This window comes from Thamnophis sirtalis, unplaced genomic scaffold (genome assembly GCF_051295495.1).
Source record: "Thamnophis sirtalis isolate CommonGarterSnake01/CBP01778 unplaced genomic scaffold, rThaSir2_p1.2 scaffold_3, whole genome shotgun sequence".
NCBI classification, from domain to species: Eukaryota; Metazoa; Chordata; class Lepidosauria; order Squamata; family Natricidae; genus Thamnophis; species Thamnophis sirtalis.
In genome coordinates this window covers 117270217-117296041 of record NW_028261383.1, presented here as the reverse complement: position 1 = coordinate 117296041, position 25825 = coordinate 117270217, and the positions used below count along the sequence as shown (strand labels likewise).

Genomic DNA, 25825 nt, shown 5'->3' with positions numbered 1-25825 from the left:
GCTCCTCCAGGCCCAGTCAACAGCAAAATCTGGAAGAAAAACAGCTGCAGTGTTTCCAATCAGCCAGCAAGAGGAAGTGCTGCAGCAGCCTGAACAAAGGCTGCTTTGTGAGCTGGGAGAACAAGCAGGGAAAACACAACATGGCATTAAGAATTATATGCTAGGCTGGCAGGATTGTTCAGAGGGGGATCAGACTCCCTTCCTCAGGGGCTCCAGCTAGAAATCCCAGCCTGGCTGCTTCTGAAGCTAGCTAAGCCTGAAGACATTTGACTGCTGGTTGTCCTAAGAAAAACTCCTGAATTCTGGAATCCAATTCATGACTCTCATGCAAATGCCATGTGCATTCTAGGTGTCAAAAGTCTGTAAAAACGGGTTTTCATTTATTTTCTTTTGAAGTTATCTGAAAGTCAGTGGGAAGCTTGCATAAGCATTACAAGATACACTGCCAAGGAAAGATCTGAAGAAGAACTGTGGGTATGGCTGTAGAGAAATGAAAGCAGGATGGCTTGATGTGTCCTGAATTCTCCCACAAGGAAATGGCAGAGCCATATTGTTAACATCATTTGGTGGCACTTTTGCAAAACTTGCCTTCTAATCTAAGACACTGCTTAGGGCAGTGTTGGCTAATCTTTTTGTCCTCGCATGCTGAAATGCAATGTACATGTGACATACCCCCATGGGCCCTTCTCCCCTGTGCATGCACCCCCACCGCTCCAACCCACCCCGCTGTGCATGCGCATGATCCCCCATGATCACTGACGTGCAGTGAAGGTTACCATTGGTGAGGCAAGAGCGCAGCAGCGGCGAGAAGCAACGTCCCCGCCGCTGTGTCCAACAGGCATCTTGCGTTTATGGCGGACATAAACGCGAGATGCCTGTCGGACACAGCGGTGGGGGTGTTGCTTCTCGCCGCTGCTGCGCTCTACCGCCTCGCCCCTGCCTCCTCCATCCCCGCTGACATTCCAAAAGGACATTCCAAAAGTATGCCGCCCAGGAGCAGCAGAGCTGGGATCATTGCCGCTCAGGTGGCCCCTCGCTGCTCCCAGATCAGGAGGCGGGAGAATCAGTGCCTCCTTTTCATATGAATTTTTTTTGCTTTTTAACTCTTAACTTTTAAAAGGCAAAAAATTCCTTATGCAAAGGAGGCCCCGAGTTCTCTGGCCTCCTCCTATAGTTAACACTGAGAGCAGACACCAAGCCACTATGACTTGAAATCTGGTAGCAACTATCCTGGCTTTAATTATTTTAAAAAAATTCTTTAAAATTCTTTCCTTTCCCTCAGAAAACTGGTGAGGCCACACCTCCCCTGCCTCTAGTGACTGCACGTCCCTGCCCGTGATCCATTTTGGGCCTAGCAGGCCTCTCTGAAGCCTCCTGGGACCAAAACGGGCCACAGGGGGTCCTCCCCCACTCCCCCACCCTCTACGCATGCAAACATGACACCCTGCATATGCACATGCAACTCCCTCTGGCCTGCACATGCACACATCTCGCACATGCACAGCAGAGACCTGAAAATCAACTGCCGGTGGGAGTCATGCACAAATGCATGGAGGAGCTGAGCTGGACGACAGCTCCTTCTTCCCCTATCCAGAAAAATCCGTGACCCGTCAAAACCACGCTCGACTAAACCACGCCCGATTAAACCACATCGCTGACGTCATCAACAGGGCAACAACAGCCAGCACGGAGAAAGAAGGGCGTTTTAAATAGCGCTTTGAAAGCAAGCCGATTCAACTTAAGGTAAGGGTTAGGTTTAGGGTTAGGTTTAGGGTTAGGTTAAGGGCTAGGGCTAGGGCTAGGGCTAGGGTTAGGGTTAGGGTTAGGGTTAGGGTTAGGGTTAGGGTTAGGGTTAGGGTTAGGGTTAGGGTTAGGGTTAGGGTTGGGTTAAGGGTTAGGGTTAGGGTTAGGGTTAGGGTTAGGGTTAGGGTTAGGGTTAGGGTTAGGGTTAGGGTTAGGGTTAGGGTTAGGGTTAGGGTTAGGGTTAGGGTTAGGGTTAGGGTTAGGGTTAGGGTTAGGGTTAGGGTTAGGTTAAGGGTTAGGATTAGGTTTAGGTTTAGGGTTAGGTTAAGGGTTAGGTTTAGGTTTAGGGTTAGGTTTAGTGTTAGGTTAAGGGTTAGGGTTAGGGTTAGGGTTAGGATTAGGTTTAGGGGGGTTAGGTTTAGGTTTAGGGGTTAATTTTAGGTTTAGGGTTTACAGCGTGCTTCTGTCTCCACGCTGTTGTCGCCCTGTTGATGACGTTAGCGACGCGGTTTAGTTGGACGCTGTTTAGTCGAGCGTGGTTTTGTGGTGGAACCGAAAAATCACAGGGAAAATAACAAATTAAGCTGTTTTTTGCTTCAGATGTGCCTGTGAGGCATAAAAAGAGGGGGGAGGGGTGGGAGGACGCCAGAGAGGATGCTGTTAAAGCAACATCAGACAGCTCAGCGTTATTCCCTGGGGGTGAGCAGCCCAAGCTGTGTTTGATAGGGAAGGAAGGAATAGGAGCATCAATTAACATGCCTGATGTAAATACCACAAAGCTAATTACAGGTGGAAGACAGGTTGATGGGCCTATCACATGTGCAATGCCCAGATTGATTATCAGTGTCTAAAGGCAGATATCTCTTTAATGGTTTTTACACTCTGACGATGTTCGCAGTGGCTAACGAAAGCTGAGTAATATATTTTAAAGTTCCGGAGATCGCAATTGGCATCCATAAATAGAAAATACCTGTATATCTGACCCAGTGGCTAATCTGGTGCAAATTACAATGACTTGGAATATATAAGATCACCTGCAGCCAAGCTGAGCATCTATGCCAAGTGATGGGCATCTAGCACTTAGAGGAGTGGTGTTTCTATAATCCATTAACATACCATCTGTCTTTCCAGGACTGTTTCCAAACCTTCATTATTACATTAAAAGGTACATGCATCATTCTGAGTGCAAGAGAAAAAGGTGATAGAGCTGATGCATTAGCCACATTGCTCTTCTCTTCTGGTGCAAGTGGTTTTAGATGTAGTTTTGGGATTACATCAACATTATACTGAGGTTACTTTGGCAAGCATGGACCTGTGTACTTCAATCACATTGTTTTAGAATATGTCCATGAGAAAGGTGATACCCTCATTAGTTTATGTCCTGGGAGGGAAAGATTTATTTTATATGTATGTCCAAGAAAGGGTACAGTATCTCCCAAAGATTGAACAGTTTCAAAAAATTCTCATCTACAAAGATGGGGACCAGATCAGATTAATGGGTCTGATGGGATACTAGGAGGTTGGGAGATATAAATTCTTGAACTTGATCCAGAACCTTCATTGAGGTATGAAGTAAGAACATTTCTTTGGTCATGTATAGGATAGGTTTTAAATGTCCCTTTCCCACATAAAAGCACATAATGCCCTATGGCCCGGATGGCAAACCTATGGCACACAAAGCCATATCTGCCGGCATGCGAGCAGTCATTCCTGGAGCCTGGAGAGGGCAAAAAATGGGCCAACCAGAAGTTTGGAAATGATCCGTTTCCAGCTTCCAGAAGGCCTCCAGAGAGCCGCAGGAGGCCGTTTTTACCCTCCTCAAGCTCCAAGAAAGCCTCTGGAGCCTGAGGAGGGTGAAAAACAGGCCCAATGGGCCAACGGGAAATTTGTTGGCTCTTTGGGCCCATTTTTCGTCCTCTCCAGGCTCCGGAGGCTTTCCTGAAGCCTGGGGAGAAAACGCCCCCCCACACACACACAGGGAGGCCATGGACGCATGGACAGGGGGGATCATGCATGCATGTGGATGGCGGGGTGCATTGCATTGTGAGTGTGAGATACATGTGGGCTATCACATGTGCACACACAATTTTGGCACACGTTTACAAAAAGGTTCACCATCACTGCCCTATCGTATATGGAATGGTTGCAGTCAGTGAAGTATGAGGACAATGAATAATTGCCATGCTGGTCTGTGGATGAATTTGATTGCTGTATAAATATTACATTAAAAACTATGCCATGGCAATCAGGCAAGAAAAGAAACAACAGATTTATTTTCTCTTTCTATCTGCAGAGAATTATCCAATAGAACTCTTCAGTGTTATTCAGAATAATAAACACAGCTCTTGGTGGCCTCAGCAAATGCTTAAGTACCATCTGAGCTTCATTGTGAGTAGCTAGCATGGCTCTTTGTGGGCAAAATTACTTGATTTCTTATCAGATTTGATGCGTGCAAAGTCCAATGGAGTTTGACAGGAGCTTTCCTAATCCTTTTTATTTCCCAGAAAACAATGCACATTTGTCCAGAAAAGAGAATTAAATGAAGGGCAAGCCTCATCAATAGTGTGATTATTGGAAACTAAAGTCAAAGAAGAGCTTTTACCCCTCTGGTACTCAGGAATTGCTTTCAGCCCTCACAGAAGAAACATAATTTGTACTATCAGACTACACTTGGAATACTGCATCTAATTCTGGTCACCATGATAAAAAAAAATGCTGAGATTCTAGAAAGAGTGCAGAGAAGCACAACAAAGATTAGGATCTGGAGGCTAAATCATATGATGAATGATTGTGGGAACTAGGTACTGTATGTCCAGAGTAATGAAGAGAAAGACTAGAGGTGATAGGATGGCAGTTTTCCAATACTTGAGGGGCTATCACAGAGAAAAAGAGGTTGTCCTATTCTCCAAAGCATCTGAGGGCAGGACAAAAAGTAATGGATAGAAGATTGTTAAGGAGAGATACAACCTAAAACTAAGGAGAAGTTTCTTGACAATGAGAACAATTAATCAGTGGAACGACTTGCCTCCGGAAGTTGTGGGTAATCCATCACTAGAGGCTTGCAGCTGCACCCTGAAAAATACAGGACATGAAATTTGCTCAAAGGAGGCCATACAGGTAGAAAGGTTTGTCCTGGAAAATTTGTGTGGCACATAAAAGATGACAACTTCAAAGAAGGTACACCAAGATATCATTATCACAAAAAAGATGGTTCTCAGAACAATAGATAGTTGCCGTGTGAAATAGATGAAGCTTTGGTACTCAGGTGGAAATTTACCAAGAGTTATGAGAAAATACATCAAGTTTTAAGTTTTTAAAAAACAAGCAAACATTTCCCCTTCCTTCAGGTCATTAAAATGCCAATCCTGCCTTCTCTGGTAACATTATCACTTTGTGAATCTTCAAGTCTGAAGAAAGGATTAAATCTTGTAAGTTTGAAAAGGTTGCCTACCCTAGAAAAAAAAATTTCTAAGGAAATGTGCTACCTGCACATGAGTTCCTTTGGGAACACTTCAGGGCCTTCTATAAGCAGAACACAACTAGACCCAATTAGCTGGCACTCCTCCAAGAAGCAAAACATCTCTTGTCTCAGAAAACACTTAATCCACAATTCCTGTCAGCAAGAAAATGATGTTGATGTCATCCGAGCATTCCGTTACACCTTGCCTATTTAATAAAGGAGCTGCAAACCGGCTATTAACCATATACATTTATCATAAGAATTAGGCCTTTTTCATAATGGAAAAACAATCACTAAATCATACTGACTCCAAAATTTTAAAAAAATCCCATGCAGGATGGCAAAAGAAAAAGGAAGATTGATGATGATGAAGAAAGAGGAAGAGGAGGAGGAGGAAGAGATGATATCTCAAGTCACCAATTACAAAAAGTTGTTGAATTTCAACCCATAAATTACAAAAAGTTATATTACTTGGAGCAGCATATATATCACAACAGTACTACATCTTCAACTATCTTAGATCCGATAGTCAAAAGTACCAAATCCAGTCAGAACTATCACTTAGAGTGTAAATAACAACAATCATAGAATATTTGGTATTCATAACCTTTGCCTATATAGACTCAGAAGCCATAGTTTAGCACAGTATTTATGAAAATACTATTTGCTGGAAATGCTGGAAAATATCATTTTAAAATTATAGTTTCAATATGTGTTTGTTTATCTAAGGAGCTACAGGACTTGTATGTTTTACTGTAGTAGGCCTATAATATAGTTCTTTGTGTGGGGTTTCTATCTAAAGATTAAATTCTCAAACTGATTCTGTATTCCTGCCACAGAGAGTCACTTTCCCAAGCATTAGGGCCCTGAATAAATAGCACATTTCTCCAATCTCCAGAAAAACAAATATCAGACTTTGGTTACTGCCAAAACAAGTCTTCAGCTTAATTCATGGCCATCATCCCTATAGTTGAGTTTTAGAAACAGGACTTATGGCTCCATTCTTAAAGTATAAAATCATGACAAAATTCTACATTATAAATAAAATCTTAATTTAACAGATGAATAGGGAAGAAGGGATGTTTGTTAAATCTTATCATGCAGTAAATGACAATCAGGATTTTACATATTCATAACATGGCATTCAAAATGGCATTGTATAGGCATAAAGTAGTGAATTGGAATTTTATGCTCATGTACAATGGCATTCTGCATATATACAATTGTAATTAGATCTCGTCCATTGGACCAGAAATTCTGTTAACCCATAATCTAGTTGTTATCGATTATCCCTCTAAGCACAAAGCAAATAAACACAGAAGATAGTTTTGCCCCTTTGTCTATACTCCTTACAAGAAATAAGTTCTCCCTTATAGTTCCCATCTTTCACTCCATGTAGCAACTTGGGATGCTGGCGATCACAGTCCCATGTGTTAGTGAGAAAGCAGTAGATGTTGTTTTGAATGAATCTATCCCTGTAGCTTAATCACTGAACGGAGCTGGTGTGAAGTTCTTACTGGCCACAGGCATCAGTCCAGCTTGACTTAGAACATGACTGAAATTTCCTGTTCTGGCCTGACTATCTTCCAACAGAATTTGCTGACATGAACTTTCCTAAACACAGCTTAACTTCTTCAGGGTTGGCAAGTATGAAGAAAACAACTTTCAGCAGAGAGATATTTCCAAGGATATTCCCAATTTCTCTAATTGTTCCTATTAAAAATGATGCTCTTTAAACTTCTCAAGTACCCACTTGATAGCTCAGTGCAGGACTTCACGAGAACGATGAGTCCAGGACTATCAACCAATTTTAGGTGGGTTTGTTTTTTTAGGAGGAACGCATACTGAAACCTTCTTGATAGCTGCCTGATTGGCATGGCATCTACTCCAGCTTCCTTAGGTTGAGCTCTGAGCCTGTATTCCCTCTTCTCCATCTTAGAAACCTTGAGGGTTCAGGCTTTTGCCTCATCTCCCATTCAACCCAGGGTAAAGATATGTAACTAGGTATTATCTATATATTGGTTTCTTCCAAGGGCTTTATTCATATGTGAGTCAGGCTCTGGGTACTAGAATCCCCAAGGGCTTGACATCACCTTTCCCACAACCTCCAACCAGAATTGCCCACTTAAGAAAAAGAGGAATGATCATCATATACTGACGTAACCCTCATCGACCCATTATACTGATAGTATATGATAGTAATGTAAAACCTAAATTTTACACTAGTATCACTGTTAAAGAAACACCACGAGATAGGCTTGTTGTTATAGAAATGGCTACTTTATACTATTATGCAAAAGTAAAAAGGTGAGGTTTGCTGTTATTATTTTATTCTAGCACACCAAAGGGAGTCAGAAGTCAACGTCTTTTCTTTCTTTTCCCCCTTTCCCCCACACTTTGCCCAGTCCTTTTCCCTCCTCCATCTTTCCTACTATTTTCTTTTGTGTTTTTGTATCTCTTAGTATTAAGACATAAATAAACTAAAGAATAAAATTTAAACCATGATACTACTGTCACTGGGGCGCAGGGAGCACTCTTGAGAAATTATTGGAATTGCTTTTTATTTCCCAGGAAAAAATTGCCCACCTGACCCACAAATATGATAAAGAACTTTAAAACAACTTTGTTGTATGTTCTATTGCCAGGCCTTTTTCTTGGAATAAATAGAGTGCCTTTCGTGGTCTGCACCATAAGCCATACAGACGAAGAGTAGGAATGCAAAGTCAACTATTACACCTATTTAGGTACAAGGCCGCAGATCATTTTAAAGAACTTTGCCAAGCCACCTCACTGTGCCCTACCAGCTCTCATGTTTGGTTGGAATAACAAGACAAATTTTAATAAAGTGGGAGTTGCTCATTTATACTGCTTACCCAGACGGCAAACTGCCAAACACATCAGATCTTCAGAGAGAGGAGGAAGCTGACATCAGAGCTGGCAGCATGCTTACAGTACTTCTCCATCAGAGTGTAGTTGTAGAAACATCTGTTTGTGATGTATTTGGGGGCACAGTGCCAAGCTTTTAAGAATATACAACTTGATAGTTCCCTCTTTGCCCAGAATGTCTTATTCATCTCCTATGGCTCAGTTCCCATTGATTCCTTGGAGATCTAGCAAATACTGTGGCAGCCATTCTGCCCAGCTCAAAGGAGTCTCTGGTAACAAGGTCCATAAAAGGAGACCATTCTTTATGCAAACTAATGGTTTAGCTGGCTTTGAAGCACATACTCTCCCTGAAGTAAGGGCAATATTTCCGCAGCCCTCAACTGCTGAGATCAAGAACTGGATTGTAGTGTTATTGTAACCTCCACTACCTAGGTGGCCAAGTGAACATCTGCTGACAGAATGAACTAAGAGGGGTTTGAACCCTTTGCTCTGCAGCAGACTATACAGATTTCATCTGTGGGAATGGAAGGAAGAGAAAGAATTGTGCTTTAGGTGACCCAGATATCCGATCTGTAGTTTTGAAGGAGCCGCTTGCTCTGCCTTGTAAAAAGTTAAGTCAGCCAAAGCCTTGTTCCTTCTAAATCCAGATGCAGAATGTAGTGTGTCTCACAGACATTTGTGAACAACAACCCCCAATAACTAAAGAAAGCATCGCTCCTGGTGAGAGATGCTGGTAGTTGAAGTTCAAAAAGATTTTTTGGAGACTATCACCTTTTCTACCTGAAACTTTCTAGTGGAAAAAACAAAGTCCATTTTGGAAATATGGAGCTGGTTCCCTTGATTGGTTTTATTCTCTGTCAAGGCTGAAGTTATCAGCAGTTAACAAATGTGAGCCAGAAGTTGAGTCATGGGCAAAGAATGAAACAAAGGAGGTATTACCAAAAAATATACTGAAGAAAAGCCAGAAAGATCTTTTTGGTGAAACAAGAGCCCCACCCAACCGTGAGGCCATGTGTAGACCTTCCTGTCCTCAAGACTTTTGTGAATGTGGTGGATACAGATCCTGAGAACAGTTCACTATCAGGAAGAAGCCCAAAGTGTTAAGTACCATATAAGAAGGCTGCGTACTAATTTCCAGTGCTTTTCAAAAATAACAGAGGAGAAAAATATGCATCAAGTTGTAGTGTTGTAACAGTATTTTTAAAAATGAGAATATTTTTTTTTGCTTGAAGCTGTCCTCATTAATCAAGTCAGAATGGTTAGCTCACATTTGGAGTACTAGTGACTCACTAAGGAGGGGAGGTCACCATTGGCCCAGAGATGCAAGTGACTCAAGTCCTTTCTTTGAGGGGAATGCTCAGAGCCTCATTTGGCCACTATTATTGAAGATTGGTAAAGCTATTTTTCATTAGGTTGAGTCAGCAAGCATAAGAAAATGGTAGTGTGAATCTTATAGAATATAATTCTTTATTGGCCAAGTGTGATTGGACGCACAAAGAGTTTGTCTCCAGTGCATAAGCTCTCAGTGCACATACAAATGACAAACATATAGTGTACATACAAACATAAGCTCTCTGTGTACATATGAACAACAAAGTGATAAATCATAATCATAAACCATAGGATACAATCATAAATCATAAGATACAAAAAACAAAGTTATAAATCACAGGATACCAATAGTAGAAAGATAAAGGAAAGACAAGGATAATAGTAATACAGCTGTACTACATGGGTAAAAATCCTTATGCATAAGACATCGCTGTGTGAATTGGGGATTTAGCAAAGTGATGGCATGGGAGGGGGAGCTATCTTTGTGTCTAGTTGTTTTTGGCATGCAACCCTATAGCAATGTCCTGAGAGGAGGAGTTGAAACAGTTTATGTCCAGGATGTGAAGGATCTGTAGATATTTTCTCAACCCTCTTTCTGGCTTGTGCAGTATACAAATCCTCATTGAAAGCTTTATAACAAAACTTTATAACAGGTTTAACATTCTTTTTTGATGTATATTAAGAAGCAAATAACCCAACCTGATTTGTTCCATTCCCACAATGCACCTCAGATTCTTTAAAAAGTGATTTTAAATATGGCCACATAAACAATCCTTTCCCTGGCTTAAGTCATAGGACAGGTTAAAAAGGGGGTTGTGAGAAAGCAGATGGAAGAAGTGCTATAATACTCACATACCCATAGGGATTTGATGCCTCTTAAAAGCTAAAAAAAACAACCCAACCCTAAAAACCTAGAGGCAGATTATGACTGTATTTTCCTTATGACATCTGCATAAACCTGATTGTGATTATTTTAAGCAGGGTTATGCTTTTGGTTGGCTGCAGAAGGCCAAGGTCATTGTTAAAAAGAAAAGTGCCTAACAGCTGACAGGAACAAGCAAAGGAAACTTCATTTTCATGGTGTAACTTCATCATTCTGTTAACATTAGATGGGCGATTCTTTTTCAGTACCAATCTAGTGCAAACCATTACAACCTTGGTTATAAGTACTTACTTATTAGCGGAGGACATACCAGTACCATGTAGTGACTTGAAAACTCTCGTTTCCCACAGCAACCCTAGTATCCAATCAATTACCCAGTGGCCACTTTTAAAATTGATTTATTGTTCTTCTGAAAAAGCATGAATCCCTGGTTAAAAAATAGTTTTATGTGCATGCCATCAGCGGTAGCGTGCAGTAATAGTTCCCTCCCACTTCAATGTGTAACCATTCCCCATCCACATTCCTATTGGATTTAAGTGTCTCTCCCACTGTAGGATGCAATGTTCTGCCCTGCACAAGGGATGGTTTGAAGTTCCACAGTTCACCAAGATATGAAGGCTAAAATCTGGAGCACTGAATTGAAATTTAGCAATGATACAAACACTAAAAACCAGCATCTCCCACTTAAATATGGAGAGACAATAATCTTGGTTATGAAAAATTGGGTAAAGAAACTGCCATCAAGTTTACAATGATTCTTCTTGACTGACTGAAAATCATTTTGCAAGAATTTATTCATGAGAGGTTTATTGTGGGTTTTAACCTAAAAGACTATTAAAAAACAGGGTTAGAAATGTGTAGGTTATTTTGAAATATTCATAGCAAAATAATGAAAAACATGCCACATTGACTTGCTTACTTGCAGAGAAGAGCTTTGACTATTTGAATTTGGTTTTCTCTTTTTGTTTGTGGTTTTTGTTTTGTTTTGTTTTTTGGAAGATATGAACTTTCAAGAGAACTTTATAAAATAGGTAAGGTCGATTTATACTTCACAAGTACAAATAATTGTTAATAAGGTCTAACAAAACCCTCTATTGTGCAAAAAGGAACAAGACAGAGATGTCCACTGTCTCTTGTTTATTTTGGTTTTTGAAATACCAAATAGAGAGATAAAAGATGAGAGGATTGTAGGATTAAAAATTTTAAAAAAAGAAACTTATAAATAAAGAGGTTTTGCAGATACCTTGGAGTTGGTTTCGGAAGATCCTTTAAAGGAAATTGAAACATTAATAGAAATATTAAAAGAATTTGGGGCAATCACAGATTTTAAGATCAACAAACAGAAGACAAAGTGTTAATAAATAACATGGAAGAAATGAAAAACAAGATCAAACAGAATTGATGAATAAAATGCATTTTAAAATTGGGAAGATAGTAAAATATCTGGGAGTCATTACAAAAAATATGAATGTTATGTTGTTTAAAAATAACCATGGTAAGGCATAAAATGAAAATAAAATAGATATCGAAATTGTCATTGCTAGGGAGAATATTTGAGATAAAAATGAATACCTTGCTTAGAATAATGTTAGAATTTTGTCTCGGACAATATCTGTTTTGACAACTGATAGACCATTTAAACAGTGGCAAAAGGATATAATCTAAATTTGTATGGCAGGGGAATAACATGAGATAAATATAAGGTGTTACAAGATGCAAAGGAAAGAAGAAGATTAGGTCTAACCGATTTGAAATTATATTTTTCAGCTTCCTGTTTGATTTGTTTGAAAGAATGGATGCTGCTGAAAAGTAGAGGATTATTGAAATGAGAAGGACATGGCTTGAGATTTAATTTGGGTTTTAAAAATCTATATGTTGGATATGCCATATTAAAAATACAGAATAGATATAAATGTAGATTGTATTCGAAAACATCTTTTTGTTCTCAGCACAAGAAACATTTATAGATAACACAAATGACTAACCACCTGTTGTGGGGTACTAGTATTTGTCAAGGGAAATTCAAAATGAAATCGGGGGAGAGAAGAACTGTGGAAGAGCGATATAGTTGCTAATACTTTCCTTATTTACAGTTATAACAAAAACAGACAAAAGAATTTGTGGTTTTGAACATTGTAAGACTGAATTTGAAATAGATTTGTATACAAATGATAAACCTGTAATTGTTAAAGTGTATACCCTTTTATTATAATTGAAAGCAGAACAACAAGTGAAAGAATGTATGATAAGTGGGCTACAATTTTTTGGTATAATATACAAATGAAAGAACAGGAAAACATGTGGTGACGAGGATTGTTCAGAATGTAGGGTGGGAAAATGAATAAGAATGACATGCATGACAGACATGTAAAAAAGCTAGAATATTTTGGATTCTAATACATACACTAACTCAAAGGACTTTAATATTGATTTACAGTTGAAACCAGAAGTCTTTCTTTTGGGATTGAAAAAAGTCAAATAAAGGTGAATATACATGTCCTAGGATAATGTTGAAGGATTCAATCTGGGTCAGTCACCAGGACCAGAGGTTTAGTCATCTGAGCTTGCAAACTCATACTGGAGCCCATCCTCAGGGAATTTCTCTCTAGCAGCATATCACAGATCTTTGTTTTTGTAGATGATAACTGTAGCAATATTTTGTAAGTATAGCAATAGCAATAGCAGTAGACTTATATACCGCTTCATAGGGCTTTCAGCCCTCTCTAAGCGGTTTACAGAGAGTCAGCATATTGCCCCCAACAATCTGGGTCCTCATTTTACCCACCTCGGAAGGATGGAAGGCTGAGTCAACCCTGAGCCGGTGAGATTTGAACCGCTGAACTGCTGATCTAGCAGTAGCCTGCAGTGCTGCATTTAACCACTGCGCCACCTTGGCTCAAAGAGGGAATCTTATTCATAATGGAGGAATGGTGGAGGAAGATGATGGAACTTGTTGAGATGACTGAATTGACTTCTTTGATCAAAGAAAAGACCATAGCTATATTTGTCTCTTGAAAATCCTTATGGACTTTTTGTGTAAAACAGAAAAAAAAAAAATTCAGAATGTACGAATTTGATGATTAGACAGGATAGACCAGGGGTGTCAAACCCGTGCCCCACCAGACTGAATGCATCATGTGCTGGTCATTCCCACGCCTGATTTAGCAAAGGGGGGGAAACGTCCTGATACATCGTGTAATGCCGCTGTGATGCTGTAAGTTTGATACTCCTGTGATAGACTATAGAAAGAATAAAGTAATGTTGTAAATTTAGAGTAAGAGATTTGTATTTGTAACATTGGAATTTTGTAAGATTGGAAACCATTTCTTTAATCTTTTTCTAATCTATTTTTTAAACTTTTTTCCCTTTCTTGTACTTTTAACTGTTTTTCTTTTCTTCTTTTTACATTATGTTAGTTTGCATTAGTTTCTATCTCAGATAAACACACAATTTGATTAAAAGAAACTACCCAAAGAAAAAGAAAAAGAATGGCTACTAGCTTAGCTCTTCATTTCTCTTGTATCTTCACCTAGATAGAGTCTTTCTGGCTTGATCTTAAATAAGCTGTAGCATTCTAGAATGAGATCAGCTAAGATCTTGGCTAAGACTTGGCTATGAATTAGCCTCAGAAGAACTTTGGTAGGAAACAAGAAGCAAGAATCCACACCCAAGTAGTTAGAAGCTGAGTATAATAATAACAACAGTAACCACAACATTGTAGTAAATTGTCACCCTACTTGTCCTTTGGATCTCACTGAAGTTTGTAAGACACTGAGCATTTATCCTTCAAGGGAGCCTTAACCACCTGCCTGTTCCTATTGTGATGTTAATGTTGAAAATGTTTTGCCTGTTCAAGTGATTTTGTTTTCCTACTAGCAGAACCATTTTACTCATTTTAAATTATTATATTGTTTATTTTAATCCACCCAGAGTCCTGCAAAAGTAGATAGTAATAGAAACTGAATGACTGAATAAGATGCAAAGGGGTAAGTGTAAGACCAAATGGTTGCCTTACTATGAGTGCAGAGATTAGTTGAGGAGGAAAAAGCTGAGCTTTGAACTAATATGTGAAGAAAGAGAAGCTGGAAATGAAGTGGACAGCCTCTTCTTACCTTATATATATATTGTCTAGTAGTGGTGTCCTTTTGGTTCCTTTGAATTTAATAATTTAATTCAAAGCATCAGCCTTTTCATTAAAAAAGGGGGATTTCCAAGGCTTAGGGGCAAAAATGTCAGCTGCTGAGAAGCATTGTTGCAGAATGAAATAGAGGCCATTCCCAAATATCCCTTGCCCTTGAACCTAAGCAAATGCAAGAATGTCTCACGGGATCCTGAGCCGTTCTTGAAAATGTTCAATGGAAAATAATTTTTTTAACAAATACTTCCATTAACATGTATCACAGAGGGCAGGAAAATTGTGTTTCTTTTTAAATGCATGGCACTGGCCTATGAAGTCATGAAAAATGTTTGGCTAGGTTATATGCTTATATGGCTTGTATGACCCAGGTTTGATTACACCTATTTTGCTGAGCACTTCTGACAACCTTTGAGAAGGGAACCTGCATATGCATGGCCAAGTCAGGTGACTATGGAGAGCCTGTATGATGTAGTGCTTAGGGTACCAGACTAGAAACCAGGAGAGTATGAGTTCTAGCCCTGTTTTAGCCACAGAGCCAGCTGGGTGACTCCTTCTCTCTCAACACAAGGAAGCTTGGTAAGGCACTGGCAAACCACTTCTGAAAAAACTTGCTAAGAAAAACTGCAGAGGTTTCTCCAGGCATCACTAGGAATCAACACTGAGTTGAAGCAGTGGTAGGATTCTTTTTTTTTTTTACTACCAGCTTGCTGGGCATGGCAGGGGAAGGATACTGTAAAATCTCCATTCCTTCCCAATCATCTGAGACTTAGGAAACAGAGAATAGATGGGGGTGGGGCCAGTCAGAGGTGGTTTTTACCAGTTCTCCTAACTACTCAACATTTCCACTACTAGTTCCCCAGAACTGGTCAGAACCTGCTGAATACCACCTCTGAGTTGAAGGCATAAAAACAAAAACAATGGAGTAACACCTCCTATAAAAGGGCATTACATTAGATCAAACTTCTTGCTCCATTTCTATCTCCTGTTCAGTCTGAAACATAACACCTGTCATCTCAAGGCCAACCACACAAAATGCCTCATTGTCAAATAACTTTAGCGCCCAGCTACTTTGCCTGCCAGTAACTGTACTCAAAACACATGCTTGACTTGCTTCTGGTATTTAACTTTTACAAAGAAAAATATTCGGTTTTTGTCTTATGAATAGAGAGGAGGAGGATTGCTTTCGGGGTTAAATTACAATAAGTTGCCATCTTTATGAAAACAAACCTAAGCTCATTCCAATATATGGAAATTAAAACAAAAACAATAAACAATAAAGAGCAGTGGTTGTTTTAAATGTAATATCAGCAGCGTTTTGTTGGTCAAGAGATGCACATTACATAGAAAGAAGTAGCCTTATTGGGCAAGGTAACAACAATACCCATGAGGTTCAAAAAGTCAAGATGGCAACCATCTTGCAATATCAAAAACTTGCTCCTTTTTTTTTACATATATTAACTCTGAACTAAGATAAGCTACATGGTTAGATCTAGAATTTTCTGATTCATTTTTTTTTCTGTTTCAGGCAGACATTTCCTTGTAATTATTAAGTCTGTTTTAGGTCTTACACTTAATTCACTATGTGTTTCTTCTCTCAACATAGTGGGAAAACATACCACCCAGGTTTTGATAATGATGATAGGCAGAGGTGGGTTTCACATAAGTTTACTGCCAGTTCGCCATGCACCAAAATTGTGAATGTGCGCCTTCCGTGCATGCACTTTGCTTATGCACGTGGCTTACATGCATGTATGTGGCTTAGAAAACATGGCTAAACAGGATGGCATAGAGCCCAGAAGGGTGGGTGGGGGTGGGCCCGCCTGCAGGTCATCACTACCGGTCCACCCAAACCGGTCTGAACCAGCTGAATACCACCACTGATGATAGGAGAGAGTTCCACACATTCCAAAACAAAGCTGTATGTGCCCTGAGGGCTACAACTTCCTGCTCCTAGTGTCAATGAAAGAAGACAAGCTGACATCACCATCAGGATACTGATTTGGAATCCTAGACTTTCCAAAACCTTTGATTTTTCTCTACACATTTCTAATAAAATCAAAGGCCCTCCAACATTAACCCTACATGCCACCTTTCATGTTTCTTGTAGAAGTACTCTAAGTTGCTGACACATTCATTCATTCAAACTTGCATGAGCACCCATCTATGAGAAGAAACAGAACTGCATTCATAAGAATGTGCCATGTGGTAACGCATCTGATGCATCCCTTGTCCTAAAATACTTTGTCATCTTCTTTTGCTAACCAAAGTTGACATATCTGTGCTATCCATTCCATGGCATGGACCTGGTTCATTTTATGCTTTGTTTCTGGTTTAGCAAGAGATATACACAAACCCATTCTGGCTTAGTGTTGCGTGCAAAACAAATAACTATAAGCTGTTTAACAAATCATGCCTGAGATCTTAGCTTAAAATAAACTCATAGGTTAGGTGACCCCCACGCTGTGGAATCTCTCCCAGGAGACAGGCAGCTAGTCTTATCTGGACCTCCTTTTAAGCAAATATCTAAAGTCCTGTTCCCATTGACTTCTAAATATTTCTATGGGAAATTGCCATTTGTGGGTTTTAAAATGATTTTTTTTCTGGAAATGGTTTACTTAAAAGGGGTCATATTTAATGTATTTTCATGGCCCTTTTTCTTTGTTTTTGCTAAAATTAAAAATGAATTAACTACATACATTACTTGAAACAGTTCTTTTCCTCTTTAGTAGATCTTGTTTTAATTGGAGAAAGGAAACTATTAAAGGATCAGTGGGAATACCAAGAATGGTTACCAACTTAAAAGCATCCATTCTGCCTTTTCTAAAATTCCCCTGTGCATGAGTCAGGACCATTGCATGATAAACACCTCTTCTGGAGCTATTCCTAACCTCCTTTAAAAGGTTATTTTCCCCCACTCCTTCTAATTACTCACAGCCTTGGCAGACAAGGGAAGTAACTTCTCATGCCCCTAATGCTGAGAAGGAAGACAGAAACACAATACAGTAAGCACCCTCTTCTCTAGACACCCCTGCTATACAGTATGTGTTAGGAATATAATCTAACGGTTTGGTTGGCAATATATAAGTCATGTAACAATGCTGTACCTGTTTCTTTAAATCATGTTGTAAATGTGATTGGTTGCTGTTTCCTCAATCAGCGATAAAATGGAGCCAGAATCACTGTTAGATGCTGATCTGATCTGAGTGTTTGGAAGCTGGCTGTTAGAAGTGCCGTATAGTGAACAGCGTGAGCTATTGCAAGTATTGTAACTGCTAGCAAACTTTGTGTACCGGACTGTTTGTATGATTATGGACTAAGTTATTTGGATTATCCCTTAACTGAAAGATGTTGATGACTGACTGTCTTAACCATGTATGACTTGGACTGTTTGATGGACTCTGATACCTCTATTTCCACGAAAGTAAAAGCCTATTTAAACTGCAGTGTCTCTGTATGCTGGTTTGTGTGTTCTCCAACACCACTCTCACAACGCTTCTCTGAACGCACTCACTCTCCCAACAGGGAGCTTACCTAACAGTATGCCAGCTAGCAGAAATGATTTTTGAAAGGCTGCGGCCTGAGAAAGTCCACTCAGAATTAATGTTTCTAATCAGATTTGTTTTTCCTGGCTTTCAAGATTTTTCATATTTTTTCCTTTGCCTATTAACACTGATTTCATTCAAATAAATTCTATTACTCAAAGGCCCTTCTTATTCAAAATATTCTTTTGATAACTCCTCTCTTTTGCAAGTTCCTAAAGCCTAATCTAAAAGCCTAATTTAAAAACTAAGATCATGACATCATGGCATCCAGCCCTCTCAATTCCTGGCAAATAGATCAGGAAGAAATGGAGGTAGTGACAGATTTTATTTTCCTGGGCTCCAAGATCACCCCAGATAGGAAATGCAGCCAAGAAATTAAAAGATGCTTGCTCCTGGGGAGGAAAGCTATGACACATCTAGACAGCATACTAAAAAGCAGAGACATCACCCTGCCAACAAAAGTGCATATACTGAAAAATATGATTTTCCCAGTTGCAATGGATGGCTGTGAATGTTGGACCATAAGAAAGGCTGAGCACCAAAGACTTGAGGCCTTTGAACTATGGGGCTGGAGAAGACTCCTGCAAGTCGCTTGGACTGTAAGGCGATCAAACCAGAGCTCTTTAGAAGGCCAGATCCTGAAGATGAAACTCAAATACTTTGGACACCTAATGAGAAGGAAGGACGCACTGAAGAAGAGCCTAATGCTGGGAAAGGGCAAAAGAAGAAGAGCATGACAGAGAATGAGGTGGCTGGATGGAGTCATTGAAGCAGTCGGCGTTGGCTTAAATGGACTCCAGAGGATGGTAGAGGACAGGAAGGCCTGGAGGAAAGTTGTCCATGGGGTCGCAATGGGTTGGACATGACTTTGCAATTAACAAGAAAAGCCTAATCTCCTGGGTTTTATGGCTGTAGACTGGTACTGAGAATTAATTTTCCATGTTCCTCTTTCAATCAATCAGTCAATCAATCAATGCCTATTCATCATCCCCTTTCAATAATGTTTTATCCATACAGCTTAAGTGACTGAACTCTGATGTATATTATCCAGTCTATTGTGGCACTTTCACATAGGTTCCTTCCACTGCTCCCAAATCATGTGTGATCCCATGGCATCTTCTCAGTAATTTATTTATACATTTATAAATCAGTCCATTTATTTCTAGTTCAGCTGTAGTTCATCTCAGAATTTCAAAGGCTTAAAGCCCTGAGAACTTGTCGACAGAAACCTTTATGTCACTCACAACAATGGTATTCTTGGCATTTTAAGATCAGAAGATTTGTTCATCAGCTTCACATTGCTTTTGAGTGGCTGAGAACTGAAAATGGTGGAAGCTTTGAAAGGCTTTTTGTCAATCAACTCAGTTTACATAATTAGAAATATATTCTATTTTATTCCTCAGAGTATACGACAAACACAAATCAAGATCAAATACATATCACACTGTATGCTTGATGATGGTGGATGACAACTGGCAATTTTGAGATCTATAACTGTCCAAGTGTTATCAATAATACCACACGCAACAGTGATAAACAGGTCAACAATCCAAAAATACGTTTTGTTCTATTAAAAGATGAGAAATAAATAGAAGTTAGTTTAGCAGGGATGGGCAGTAGGGCCACAGCATTTATTCTACCATGAGGGGTTCCAATACTGGATCCTCAGCCCTAGCATTCAAGATGACCTTCCAGCCCGAGTGTACAGGAACTTTAGAATCCACAAATTTTGGGGGTTTCTTTTTTTTTTTTTTTTACAGATACAAGTTCAGTAATTTTCCATTTGTCTTCAAGCTATTTATAGCAAAGTTTGATTTGTGAGGTTGTGGCAGGAAAAGCAGAATACGAATACACATATGCATTCTGAGGAATGTGTTTTTATAACAGAGGTGGGTTGCTGCCGGCTCAGCCCATTTTGGCCAAACTGGTAGTTGCAGTGGCGGGAGGCTCTGCCCACCCACTCAGATGCTTCTGCTCATGTGCAAAAGTGTTGTGCGAGCGAGCGCATGGATGAGCAAACTGGTAGTAAACTAATTAGCAACCCATCACTGCTTTATAATAAAAGAGAAGTTAAATGGAAATTAGAAATGTTAGAACATAGAGCAGTGATGGCTAATCTTTTTGTTGTTGGGTGCCAAAAATGCAAGGGCATGCTCGCAATTGTGTGTATGCATGCTGGCATCATAATGCAAAGCATGACCCCAGATGCACATGCGTGCACACATACCACACTACTCCCCACGTGTGCCTAATTACTCACCTCCAAACTGAGCTTGGTATTTCCTCTGGAAATACTTCCGGTAGGCCCATTTTTTGCCCTCCCCTGGCTCTGGAGGCTTTCCTGAAGCCTGGGGAGGGTGAAAAAGGCCTTCCCCAGCCCGGTCCTCCAGAAGGCCAAAAATCAGCTGGCATGCGCACACATGTCACGAGTGCCATAGGTTCACCATCACGGACATAGAGTGTCATCAGAGTTGGAAGGGACCTTGGAGGTCTTATAGCCCAACGCCTTGCTCTAGCAGCAGGACATGAACCACTTCAGACAAATGATTGTCCAGTCTCTTCTCAAAAGTCTCCAGCAATGGAGCATCCACAACTTCCGTAAGCCATTTCAACTGGTTGATTGTTTTCATCGTCAGATCCAAATCCACTTCAATCAAGGATCAAGAAGGTGCTCTCAAGTTTAGGGGAGAGCCAGGACATCCTACCCAGCCCATTCATTCTTTAATTTTTAAAGGTCAAATTATGCTTTTGCCCATCTGCCCCTCAATTGTCTGCTAGTCTTTTGTCATTTCAGTATGAAATACATTAAAAATGGCTATCATGCCCAGTTAAATTTATTTCCTTTTCCGAAACCACTAAAATATCCATGGACACCTAATGATACACAGCAGACCTTTATGCAAATTCAACACATAGCGTAAGAAAATAGTTCCAAGGTGTGTACATGTGTGAGAGAAAGTAAAGGAGAAAACACCAAAATCACTGTCAAGATGCAGTGCTTACTTTCCCATGAATGCTGCCCCCTCTGAGATGTAAGGGTGGAGTTAAATGGTGGCGATTGGTTGTGTAAGGCAAGTACATTTACCCCAGTTCATTTAAAGATCTGCTTCATATAGCATGCTTGATTGTGGAAACACAACCCAATTTATTAGGTTTGGGCTCAGTGGATTAGGCTAACCCAGAAAATGGATTAATTCAATTGTACTTCAGTAGCCCTGCCTTCAAATACGGAAGTCAGGCTTACCTTTGATTATGCTCTTAAAGGGATCATCCACATGCGATTGCACCTGTGTCAGCAGGTTGAAGGTGTCCTTCTGAGAAGGCTGCAGGATATCCTTTAAGAAAAGAGCCATTAGTCAGGCTTAGTAATGTACAGCCAGCACTATATGTGTCTTCCTGCCTTTTCTGCTCCAGAGGCAAGGACTGAGGTGTGTGCTTTAGAGAAAGAGCTGCTTGTTCCTGTCAGTAAACAGGGTTGCCATAGAGCTGCTGTGATGAAGCTGTGCTCAAAGCAGCTGCTCAACGCTCAGGCTGCACAATGCAGAGTTTACAGGCCATCCAAATGAATAAGGGCCATTTTCTTTATTGCCCTGGAGATGAGAAGCTTAACTACAAAATGTGGTATCTTATGGCCATCTAATGTACACATTGGGCTACCTTCAGTCTTGATTATTCCAGAATCAAGTGCCTCTTATAAAACAGAAAGAAAGTCTTTCCCTTTCTGGGATCAATGGGTAGAAAAGATTACTACTGGCACACTCTTAAAGTGATGTTAGATTTTTCCAAGCCTCTTGTCTTCAAGCAGATTTTTTTATTTTCCTTTTATCTCAATTCCATTACTTGCTAAGGGAGCAAATAACAAAATAACAAACAAACAAAAACCCCACAAATATTTTATAGCATGCTCTTTATGGAGTACTGTTAAAGACCATTTAGAAACTTCAGTTGTCACAGTATTTCCAAAGTTAATTCCAAAACATTACTGGACCTCAATCAGCCCTTGCCAGTCTGGTCTCTTCCAGATAAATTGGAGAGAGTTCTGTAATTTTCCAGCCAACTCCTTTAGAGAGCAACACATAATAAAAGGCTGCCCGGTGTCACCTTCTCAAGTACTAGCTCAGGACTCAGATAAACATCCATGCTGAATGCTAGATCAGTGTCAACACTTCAGAAAATGAGAAGCTGACTCAGCAGAATTTTCAGCCCCAATTATTGTTCTGGAGACCACAATATTTTTTTTAAAAAAATAAAAAGATTTGGAGGTTACAGCCAACCTAGAAATAAAAAAGACAAAGAGAGCAGGGGTTGAGTGGGTGAGTTGAGTATTTTAAAAAGTAACCTTATAGTTGGTCTTCCATTGAATGGATGTTTTGAGATAGGTCATATTCATGAAGGCAATTTTCTTGTAAGAGGATCTACTCTATATCATGCTTCCAAAATTTTATATCTCTGGGTCTATAAAGCCCCAAAGGTTGTTCTTCAATCAACATTTTGGCCAGCTAAAGGCAGTAATAGCAGTAGCAATATCACTGAAACTTATACACTGCTCCATAATGCTTTATAGCAATCTCTGAGTGGTTTACAAATATCAGCATATTGCCCCCAACAATGTGGGTCCTTATTTTACTGACCTCAGAAGGATAGAAGGCTGAGTCAACCTTGACTTGGTCAGAAATGAACCAGGCTCTGGGCAGAGTTAGCCTGCCATACTGCATTCTAATCACTGCTTCACCATGGCTCCTTCACCATTATACATCCTATAATATGTATATATTATGTGTGACATAATGACAAGTAGTTTTATCTACAAGTGCATGGGAAGTTGGTTTTGAGACATGGCCATAGTCATATTCTGACCACAGTTATTTCCAGATCATACCCCCCTCCCAGATTACAGCCTTGAAAGGTTTTGCACACCTCTGATCCTGGCCTTGATGGATTTTCCATCCGATCATTTGACATCATGGTATATATGTAACCCAGTATTAATAACCTCTTCTTCTTCCTGGATGGTGGTATACTGCAATGGGCAAGTCACCTCCTTCTTTGTGTTACCGTAGTTCTCTAATTGAATATAAGATTCCCAAGCAGTATAAGCAGTTTGGTCATCTAAAGAGAAACAGACAAAATAATAACCCAACTGTTGTTCCATGCTCACGCTTCTGGAAGCTCCCCTGATGTAAATCAATGTGGTATTCTCCTACAGCTAACATGGCATTGTGATTGCTTGTTGGAGCTAGTATTGTGACATCAATGATGTCAGCAATCCAGTTACTCTTTCCTTTCAGGAAATTTGCATCTTGCAGCTTTGGTTGTCTTCAATGCTTGTTGGGGTATAAAGATTAAAAACTAAGAACATGTAAGTGGCATAGGTAAGAGTGGGATGAAGGTTGGGTTACTTAGATAAGCATACAGCTTGGTGGATTTCTAAAGATGAAAAGTGGAGGCAAGAAAGAATTAAAGTCCAAGACAAATATAGTATATCTTATAGTGGATATACTAGAACCCCATCTAATGCAATCAGGACTTCCCTTGACAAGGGGCATAAAATAAGTCTTGAGGATTATACCAAGGACTGCATGTGGGCAGTGAGATATAAAACTGAAATTTGTGGTAAAAGTAGAAAATAGGCAAAGTTTATTTATTTTATTTAGTGTTTCAATTTCAAGGCCATCCAACTACATAGCAATTCTGGCTAGCTTACAAATAAAGATTAAAGAAAAACAAAATGAGACAGCTAACTAGAATCAAAACTCAAAAAGACAAGCAGACAATAACCAATCCAAGAGGCTCCACCCTCATCCTAGCCCAAGGCTTGGGAGAAATCTGAGTTAAACACCACCTACTTCTTTTTCATTATCTGATTTCCACCAATCTAACTGAATGAACCATTCTTTAAACCACAAGATTTACATTTAACTAGATGATTGACCATTTGGCAAAGAATGATTAAGGAAGAGGCTGGAGACCAGGATTCCCGTCTAGGGTAATGTTTCAGAGATGCCTGAACCTGAAGATGTTTTGCATACAAATTACATACACTGAGCTATCACATTCCCCTAGAAGGGAAGAGGACTTTTGGGAAATAAAGAAGCACTGAACAGAAGGCAGGGAGTCAGTCAGTGGAGAACTAGCCAAAAACATCACAAGACCAAATAACATCCTGATGAGCAGGATGGTTATACAGGTTAGCAAACCATGGCCAGTTAATCTGCATTGGAATGGTACCTGCCTATGTCCAGGAATATTTGCTAGCTAACGTTAGAGTCACTTCTTGAAATGGTTAAAAAAAGAAGTGACAGGGAAGGATTTGAGGGCTAAGGTGTAACTAAAAGCTGTGTACTTTGCAAATGCATTCACTACAAAGACTGTTTACTGTAAAGTTTGATCCTGGAGTTAAGGAATAGTACAAAAGTCCAATAAACACATTTTGTTGCTGTTAGATTTGACTTGCTGTTATCAAAGTGGGCATCTTGGCTAGACAAGATGTTCCCAGCAAAAATAAAGACAGTGTTCTAATGCCACATTTTCACTAAGATTTTGGTTACAATTCTTTGCCTGAACTCCCAAAAGAGACTGACTAATTTAGGGTAGATTTCCAGTATATCCTCCTTTTATTTTGTACTACGCAAAATGGGTTACATGAGTAATTAATTTATTTAAAACATTTATATAACTGCCATTGTATAACAAACTCTAGACTGCTCCCAATAAAAAGAAAATGCACCCTCCTGCTATTTTACCCACAACAATAACCCTGTGACCAGTCCAAGCCATCCAGCTGGCTTCCATGCAAAAGGGAGGACTAGGACTCATGGCCTCTTACCTTCAGTTTCCAGTCCAGTATTTCAATTGCTACACCAAACTGATTTTCAGACTAACCAATATTATCTGATACTGTACTTTTACGGGATACAGTTTGGCAAATGGTACTGCCAGCTTGGAAGAAATCTGAGAGAATACAAATTGCCCTAGAGGAAAGATTTGCGGGGAAGATTTCCCTGAAATTAAATCAAGCTGTCAAAGCAAACAACTCTTCAGTTTTGGCACCATCAGAAAAAGACCTGAAGGCTTCTGGCATCTGGCAGATTCAAATCAAGCCATCCTCTTGACAGAGTTACTGCTTAAAACTGTGTATGTGATGCTGCAGGATATTCTATTATAGTTGGCAAAAATAGTTGGCATGGATTAATCAGGAGGACAAGAAACTCCAAGAGCTGAAGCTACAGAATCTCTCCTAGGCCTTTGGTTGTTATTTAAGTGTAATCTAAGGTTCTTAGTCAACAACCATCCATGTGGAGAACTCACTGCAATTATATTCAACATAATAGAATTTGCTCTCTCTGCTTACCTTTATTTTCTACACGGATTTCCATGACAAAGTGAATCTCATCCCAAAAAGATGACGTTGCTGATATTCTTCCTTTATTACTTTCTAGGAATCTACTACTACTGTGCTACCGCTACCGTTATTATTTATTTACTTATTTCATCCACTAATATACAATTTCCATATTTTAACTGGTTTTCCCACACATTGAGGAGGGTTAGACTAGATTATCCTTGTGGGGTGAAACAAATGAAATGTTAAAAAGTCATGATATTTATGTAGTTACTACCAAACACATCTAAATTATATTAAAGGAAGCAAAATATCTTTACAATCCCCAAGGCATGTCACAACTTTTGAGCAACCCTAATGTTTGGAAATAGAAAGTTAGAAAATTTGACATGCCCTAGCACTGGTGCATTCCAACTATATTCCATGGTTCATAGCAAGAAAAAGGTTTCTCAAAGCAATGTAAAACAGGGAAGGAAGAGATAGATAGATAGATAGATAG

The 25825-nt window shown here is 39.7% G+C and overlaps 1 non-coding gene across 1 annotated transcript in view; it reads right to left on the bottom strand.

Annotated features, from left to right (window-relative positions):
• The window catches only part of LOC106546378 (uncharacterized), a 39169-nt gene extending 17783 nt beyond the window's left edge, over nucleotides 1–21386 (bottom strand). Inside the window, exon 1 of the transcript XR_015695796.1 lies at nucleotides 21229–21386. This is a non-coding gene — a transcript (uncharacterized LOC106546378). The remainder of the gene's footprint in view (nucleotides 1–21228) is intronic.
• Between the last annotated feature and the right edge of the window lie 4439 nt (nucleotides 21387–25825).